At 41.2% G+C, this 7,353-nt stretch overlaps 1 long non-coding RNA gene across 1 annotated transcript; it reads right to left on the bottom strand.

Annotated features, from left to right (window-relative positions):
• Positions 1-225: 225 nt before the first annotated feature.
• Positions 226-7,141, bottom strand: LOC123332650. Its single transcript, XR_006549588.2, has 3 exons — positions 6,105-7,141; positions 3,490-3,639; positions 226-1,864 (listed from the first exon to the last, which is right to left on the bottom strand). It is a non-coding gene; the product is annotated as an uncharacterized LOC123332650 (long non-coding RNA).
• Between the last annotated feature and the right edge of the window lie 212 nt (positions 7,142-7,353).

Genomic DNA, 7,353 nt, shown 5'->3' with positions numbered 1-7,353 from the left:
CTGGAGAAGGAAATGGCACCCACTCCAGTATTCTTGCCTGGAGAATCCCATGGACAAAGGAGCCTGGTGGGCTACAGTCCATAGGGTTGCAAAGAGTTGGATGCAACTCAGCGACTACACTTTCTTTCACTTTCTTTTCTTTTCACACTTAAAGCAGGAAGTTTCTAGCAGGTGTACTTCTAAGGGTCTTCTCCAATAAGCTTTGGAAATATCTGCCACTAAGAAGCCAGGAATGACCCATCTGCTCTCTGTTTCTTTTTCTTTATTTTCTGTTTTCTGCCTCTCATGTTCTGTCCCTACAGAAATGGTAAAAAGGGACTATTTTCCTTAGATTTATTGAGACATGTAATTAACATATACAATGTGTTAGTTTCAGGTGTACATCATGATTTGATATGTTTATATTGAAAAACGATGACCACATAAGGTTAGTTAACACCCAACACCTAATGATAAAGTTTTATTTTCTTATGATGAGAACTTTTAAGATCTTCTATACAGTATTATGAACTTTAGTCACCCAGCTGTACATCACAGTCCCTTAACCTTTGTTTTATACCTGAAAGTTTGTGCCTTTTGACTGCCTTCATCCATTTTGTCCACCTTCTTATCTCCTAACTCTGGCAACCAGTGATCTGTATTCATGAGCTTGGTTTTTTAGATTCCACATATAAGTGAGAATATAATGAATTTGGTATTTGTCTTTTTCCATTTGGTTTGTATCATTTAGAGTAATGCACCCAAGTTTCATTGATGTATTTGCAAATGGAAGAATTTCCTTTTTATGGCTGAATAACATTCCAGTATGGAGACATTTATATAATATTTTCTTTAATCCATTGAAGGGCACTTAGGTTATTTCCATGTCTTGGCTGTCATAAACAATGCTGCAACAAACAAGAGGATGCAGATCTTACTTTGAGATGATTATTTCATTTCTTTCAGATAAATACCCAGAAATAGAAATGCTGGATCATACGATAGTTATATTTTTAATATTTTGAGAAACCTCTATTTTGTTTTCTGTAGTGGTTGCACCAGTTTACATTTCCACTATAATACATGAGGATTCCCTTTCCTCCATACCCTCACCAGCACATGCTATCTCTTGTCTTTTTGGTGATAGCCATTCTGACAGAAGTGAGATGATATCTCCTGGTGGTTTTTGATTTGCATTTCCCTAATGATGAGTTATATGGAGCATCTCTTCATATGCTTGTTGACAATCTCTTTCTTTTCTGGAAAAAAAAGTCTGTTCAGTTTCTCTGCCCCAAAAGGGGACTTTAAAATGTACTCACAGATTGTGGTTGAGGTTGAAAATAGATGTCTCCGATTACAGTTTAAATACACATGGTACTCCTTCTGGAGCACTGTCCAATACCCCTTTCTCTGCAGTGAATCAGTGGACTTAGATATCTCCATGTCCTTATCATGGTCTGTTAGCATAAATGGTAATGAGAAATTATTCTGAACCTTGTAAAGAAAGAGTTAAGTTTAAGTCAATCATTACACAGTTACAAAGAGCCTTTCCAGCTCTTTCTCTACACTGTTGAAGGCTCCATCTCTCTTCGGTCAATGCTCACAGACCTTAAGGAGATCTGAAACTCTGAAAGTAGATCAATTCTACAGCATTCTGAGGACAATTTATCAGGTCCTAGGCCAAACAAGGCAGGCTGGGCACCAGGCAACAGGAGCCTCAGGGTCTCTGCTTATAGCTTAGAGAAATCTTACTTGCTCCTTGGTGCCAAGTATAACCAACCATCCTTAAACTGGATATGCCATACCCCCTGCTGTCTCTGAGTGTGTGCAGCCTCTCCAGGCTTCTTCAGGGCTTCTCAGATTGCACCAGTGGTAAAGAATTCACCTGCGATGCAGAAGACGCAAGTTAGCTCCCTGGGTGAGGAAGATCCCCTGGAGAAAGAAATGACAACCCACTCCAGTGTTCTTGCTTGGGAAGTCCCATGGACAGCAGAGACTAATGGGCTGCAGTCCATGGGGTCTCAAAAGAGTCAGACATGACTAAGCACGCATGCACACATGCACATACACACACACGCACGCACGCGCGCACACACACACACACAGAGGTTTCTTCAGGCTCATAAAGCTCTCTTAAAAGCATATGCTTGGGGCCTCCACATGTGCTTTTAAGGATTAGGGTGAAGCAAGTAAGCATTCATTTCAGGCACAAAATTTAAGAGGCACCCCACCAAGTCATCAAACTATATATTAAAACAGTGGGTTTTTTAAAATCAAAATTAATGCCCAAATTGCCTAGTAAATAGAACTCAAAGATTTTAAGCACAAAATCAGTTTTACTGATTTTTTCCTAAGGAGGACTTTAGCACAGCGCTGCTCCAGATCAATGCAGGCCTGGTATCCGATCTTACCTGGTAACAAGGACATTGGCTGGACAGGTAGTTGATCAGTCCCATAAAAATTAATATGATTTATGAGGCTCTAAGTATGGACCACTTTATGTGGATTATTTAAAGTAGATCATTTCCTTATCTTCAAAACAGAGATAACATAAGACAGAGACCCACTTAATAAGTGACAGGGTAGGGATTCCAATCCCACAACTGAGGTCCTGCACTCAACCACCTGTTTTGTACTGAGTCCCCATGCAGTCATTTTAAGCATCCTTAAAATCCGGGGCATATCCTCTGCTTTGTATACGCCAACGTATTCAGCAGCCACAGAGCTATAATTGTATTCTTAACAAGTGTAACTGGATGGAAACTAGGAAATTGGAGAGAACTCGAAAATAAAATTGTCATAGGGCCAGTATAAGATAGAGGGGAAAATTGTTCTCAAACCAGATGATGAGGCATTTCAACTCGTGACCAACTTTCAAGTTGAGGAATTTGTATTCTCTTACTTAGTTTTCAGCACCTGGAATTGTAGATACATTATCTATGTATTTCTGAGTCATTAATCTTTTCTAACGTCAAAGAAAACTCCTATCATGGAAGGAGATGCCCCCAGAGTATGGAGAATAGGTACCCATCTATGCATATCTATGGTAGGCACACAGAGATTGTGTCAGGCATGAAAGGAGAGCATAAATGTTAGCATCGGCCCTGCAGAGCAAGGCTGCCTCTCTGCAAAATGCTTTTGTTACCTATTATCACAGAAATGCTACTGGACCCAGGATATTAACCAAAAAGGCTTTCTTTGCGCACACACGTCTATGGTAGGGTTTCGTCCCCTAGTATCTTCCCATTGTCTTACAATCAGCTTGTTCATTTGTTTTCTGGTAACCAGAATGCTTTTTTCCACTTCACAACCATTTCATAATAACGCTGATGTTTGAACCATAGGGAGAACTCTGAATGGTTTACATACACTATCCCGGGTACATTTTCTACCTCATGGAGCTTTGCAAGTGATATAGAATAATTCCCTGTTTTTATAAAACACGCCCTTTCGTTTTGATTTCTTTTTGTCCAGCTTGAGTATTATTTTGGTGTAGAGTTCATACGTTACCTAAGGAACAGGCATTGGTGATTTTGCTGGTTTTAATTAAGCCCTTTTCAGCACGCTCAGGTGCTCTCATTCAAAGCTATCCATCACATCCAAGTGAATCAGGAGGCGAGCTTAACATGTGTTGAGTAGTGATCTTGTATTTGTGTTCATCTGCTCATCAAGGAGAAAAAAAAAAAGTCAATTTAAAGCAACAAGGGAGTGGCGATCTTTGTCTTTAAGGCAACAGTTGTATAATTGACCTCTTTTAGCATTTAATTTCTCAAGCCTCTAGGAAGCTTAATTTTGAACATCAAAGAGGTACCTGTGGAAAAAAAATACTGTTCCAGGCTAGTGAGTAAACAAATTACAGTTAATAGGGTCATTAGCTTTCATGGTAAAAATTTAGACTGGGTATTCCTTACTAACAGATATGGAAACTGTCAGGATGTAGGGTCTTTTGAAGCCGCTAAAAATAAAATTAGACTTGAGAATTTGACAAAACGTTCTATATTCTTTGCTGATGGCATTTCCTAGATTTAGACAGGGCTCGGGTTTTATAATGCTGATGTGTTTATGAAAATCCCTTCCTAGCCACAAATAATCCACGCTGATAAATGTATTCCTGTACATCCATGAATTATAGCGCTCTGTGGTTCTTGCCACACAGTAGCATGTCTCTCTGCCATCCAGGGTGCCAGCTGTGTAACAAAGTGCTGGGCTTCTAATTGCCCACAGCACAGAGTCCACAGCAATCTGCTTAAACACATGGAGTAATTCATGAAGATACAATGTGGGGGGTGGCAGGGAGAATTAATAAAAGAGTTTGTTTTGCATTAAACCTCAAGACAGGGTGAGCAAAAAAGATATTTAACATGAGGAAAAGCAAATATTTGCTAGCACTGACAAAGGAGATTTGCGGCAACGATTTAGACTTGAAGTCTGCAGCTGGTCAAGCACATCGGTGGTAAACCACCTTCTGACTGTGAGAGCTTATTGTACCAGCAGGATGCGGGAAGAGAGAACAACAATGAAAGCAAAGGCTTAAAGTCAAAGGAAAACTGAGGGAGGCAGAGACCGTGCAGTGCTCGGGTTTTTAAAATGTGTGCTTGCTTGCAGGGGTCGGGGGGTGGGGGTGGGCGCTGCACCTTGTAACTTAATTATGAATGCATTTTTCATGCATACTTGCTCTTTCTTCTCTGAAAATGAAGCATATTAAGGTGCCATTGTAGCTTTGCTTATAATTGGTACCCATCAGTTTTACAGAAGCATTAGTCTCCTTCAATCCCTTTGTTCATCTTGCTGCCTCTAGTAGAAGCAAAATGTCTTATTTCCATCTTACTGCTTGCTCCAAAACAAAGGACGCAAATATACGTAAAAATAAAACTTCGATAATTACTACTTAAACTTTTTACAGAGACGTAATTATTGCACTAGGTTAGATCAGCAGTTCTGTTTTGTGACTTTATGCCTACAGGTGGTTGTGGCACACTATTTTTCTTCAGTGCTTGACTGTTTTTGTACTTACGGAGATTAAGAGCATCAAGGAATATTAACATATATTAATATATTAATAGCTTTCCTGAATAATTTGAATAATTTTGTTTTGTTTCTGCAAAGAGGAGGAAATATTAGCCATTGAACTCCCTGGATCCATACCTCTTTGTCATCACGGTATGAAAACTAGAAATACCACAAGGAGCACAGGCTGCTGGAGCACAAACCTTGGTGAGAGGAGTTTAGCAAAACTTCCAGGATTCAAACCCAGACAGCACCCACCTGACCCATTTGGCACATGGAGGCATCAGAATTGCTCAGGTCAGAATTTATGTCTTAGTTCCTAGTACACGTGGTAATAAATACTCACCTGGAACTCGGGCCCATGAGGCTGCCTGATTTCTGAAGTTCTTTGTAAATCTGGGTCAGCAAATGAAGCTTTAAGCTTTTCTACAATACGCTGGCAAACCCCCCAACCTCCATTCTCTTCGAGCTCTGCCATCCTTAGGGAGATAAACTCTGGGGAACCGTAAGTGCCTTAAATTTGCCACTTGTAAACAGCCTTATCATTGAATGTGGTACTGACACACCACTTCTGCACGATACAGCAAGGACCGGCGTCCGGAGATGCTGTGCTGTGTTGGCAAAAGGGAGAAAGTGCTGATGTGCATCCTGCTGCTGGATTTATGGCCTGAATTTTGGAATATTTCTGCCCACCCGATCCTGCTGTCACTTTTTTTCACTTTTGCCACTGTCAAAGGGTACTTGCTTATGTGATATCTCAAGAGTTGTGAGAAAGAGTATTTTGTAATAGCAGCAAATAACTACATGTAAACACAAAAAAGCCATACTTCTCTAAGAAAACCAAAAGCGATAGTTGCCTAAGTAGCTGCGTCCAAGAAAGCCGCAAAGGCTTTCAGCGAAGAGTGGCAGAGATTTAAAAAGAAAGAAAGAAAGAAAGACGGAAAAGTATTTTTCTAACAGATGGAGCTTTCTCTTTCAATATTCACCCAATGAAACTTACTTTATGGATAATATCACCCCTCCCCCACCCTCCCATGCAGGTGGAGACTTCCGTCGGTCCACGCTGAACGCTAAACAATTTCACAACCCCAGAAGTTTCAAGCATCTGTGTGCTTTACCTGAATTAATGGTGGGGCTTAAATTAAAAGTAAATCATCAATCATCATTAATTATCCGTTCCACTGATGACTGCCCTTTCTTACACTTTAATCTTCATTAATGTAGAGGAAACGGAAAAATCCCAGAGGGCGTGCCCCATGTGTTTCTGCGCTGCGAGTCTGTCTCTCCAGCACACTCAGCTGCTTCGGAAAAAGAGCGCTGCGAAATGGGAAGCCGATACCACCAGGGCTTTTTCTCTGAATGCTTCAGATGAAATCAAAGGGCTTCACCCGAGCAGCCCGGGGCCCAAAGCAACGTTCAGCGCTTTATGTCTGAGACCCTGGTGCTCTGTCACTGGAACATCTCGGGCTGCACTTGAACTTGTCCCGTAAAACGCGTGCCTCCTGGACGGAGCTGCACGAAAGCGTCTCCATGCCAGACGTGCCTCTCTCACGCTTTGTTATGAGCTGTTCTGAGCAAAAATAACTCTTAAGAATACCATGAGCTTCTTGCTGGTCTCGTTAAATATATAAGCTGTGTAAGTGCTGTCTGGTGTATAAAAATTGCTTGCAGTTAGGTTACCTGAAATAGTTTTCCTCGCACAGGGAAAGGGAAAACGTGAAGCTCTCTTGATGAGCCCTGCAATGAATGGTGGGTTTGGTGCGGAAGCTTCCCGCGTTGCTTTGTGTGATATTCCCTCTACTGCAGGATGCAGGTGCTTGGCATGTGTGATCCTAACTCAATAGCAAATGATTTTACTGTATACAGCAACATCCTTAAACATTGGAGGCACTTGGACTCAGCCTGTCCCGGTGGCGAAACGAATCTCCAGCTAAATGGGAAGCGGTACTGTCCGTTTCTCAACATTTGACGGCTTCACTTGCCGTTTTCCTCTGCTTATTCCCCCACCAGCCATTATCAAGCAAGTATGAAAGGGTCCATCCGACCCCATGTGTGCTGAAAGTAACGTAAGTAACGAATGTGAGGAGAGTATAGTGCTTGGCTTGGTGTTATTTCCAAGGGGAAAGAATACATCATTATACTTAACATAGCAGTGTGCCACGGTGGACATGCTCTTACCTCACTGAGAGGGTCCTGCAAAAATCTAATAGTATTCCTTAAAGCCTGAAGACGTTCTGTGCTTCTGCACATATCCCAAGAAGGAGATTACTTTTATTATCCATTCTTGAGCTTTTTAAATGTTCTGACGTGATTAGAGTAATCTGAGGAAAATTATTCTGTTGCACCCTGATTAGTGGAGCTAATCTT

This window comes from Bubalus bubalis, chromosome 1, assembly GCF_019923935.1.
Source record: "Bubalus bubalis isolate 160015118507 breed Murrah chromosome 1, NDDB_SH_1, whole genome shotgun sequence".
Taxonomy (NCBI): Eukaryota; Metazoa; Chordata; class Mammalia; order Artiodactyla; family Bovidae; genus Bubalus; species Bubalus bubalis.
This window is presented reverse-complemented; position numbering and strand designations above follow the sequence as displayed.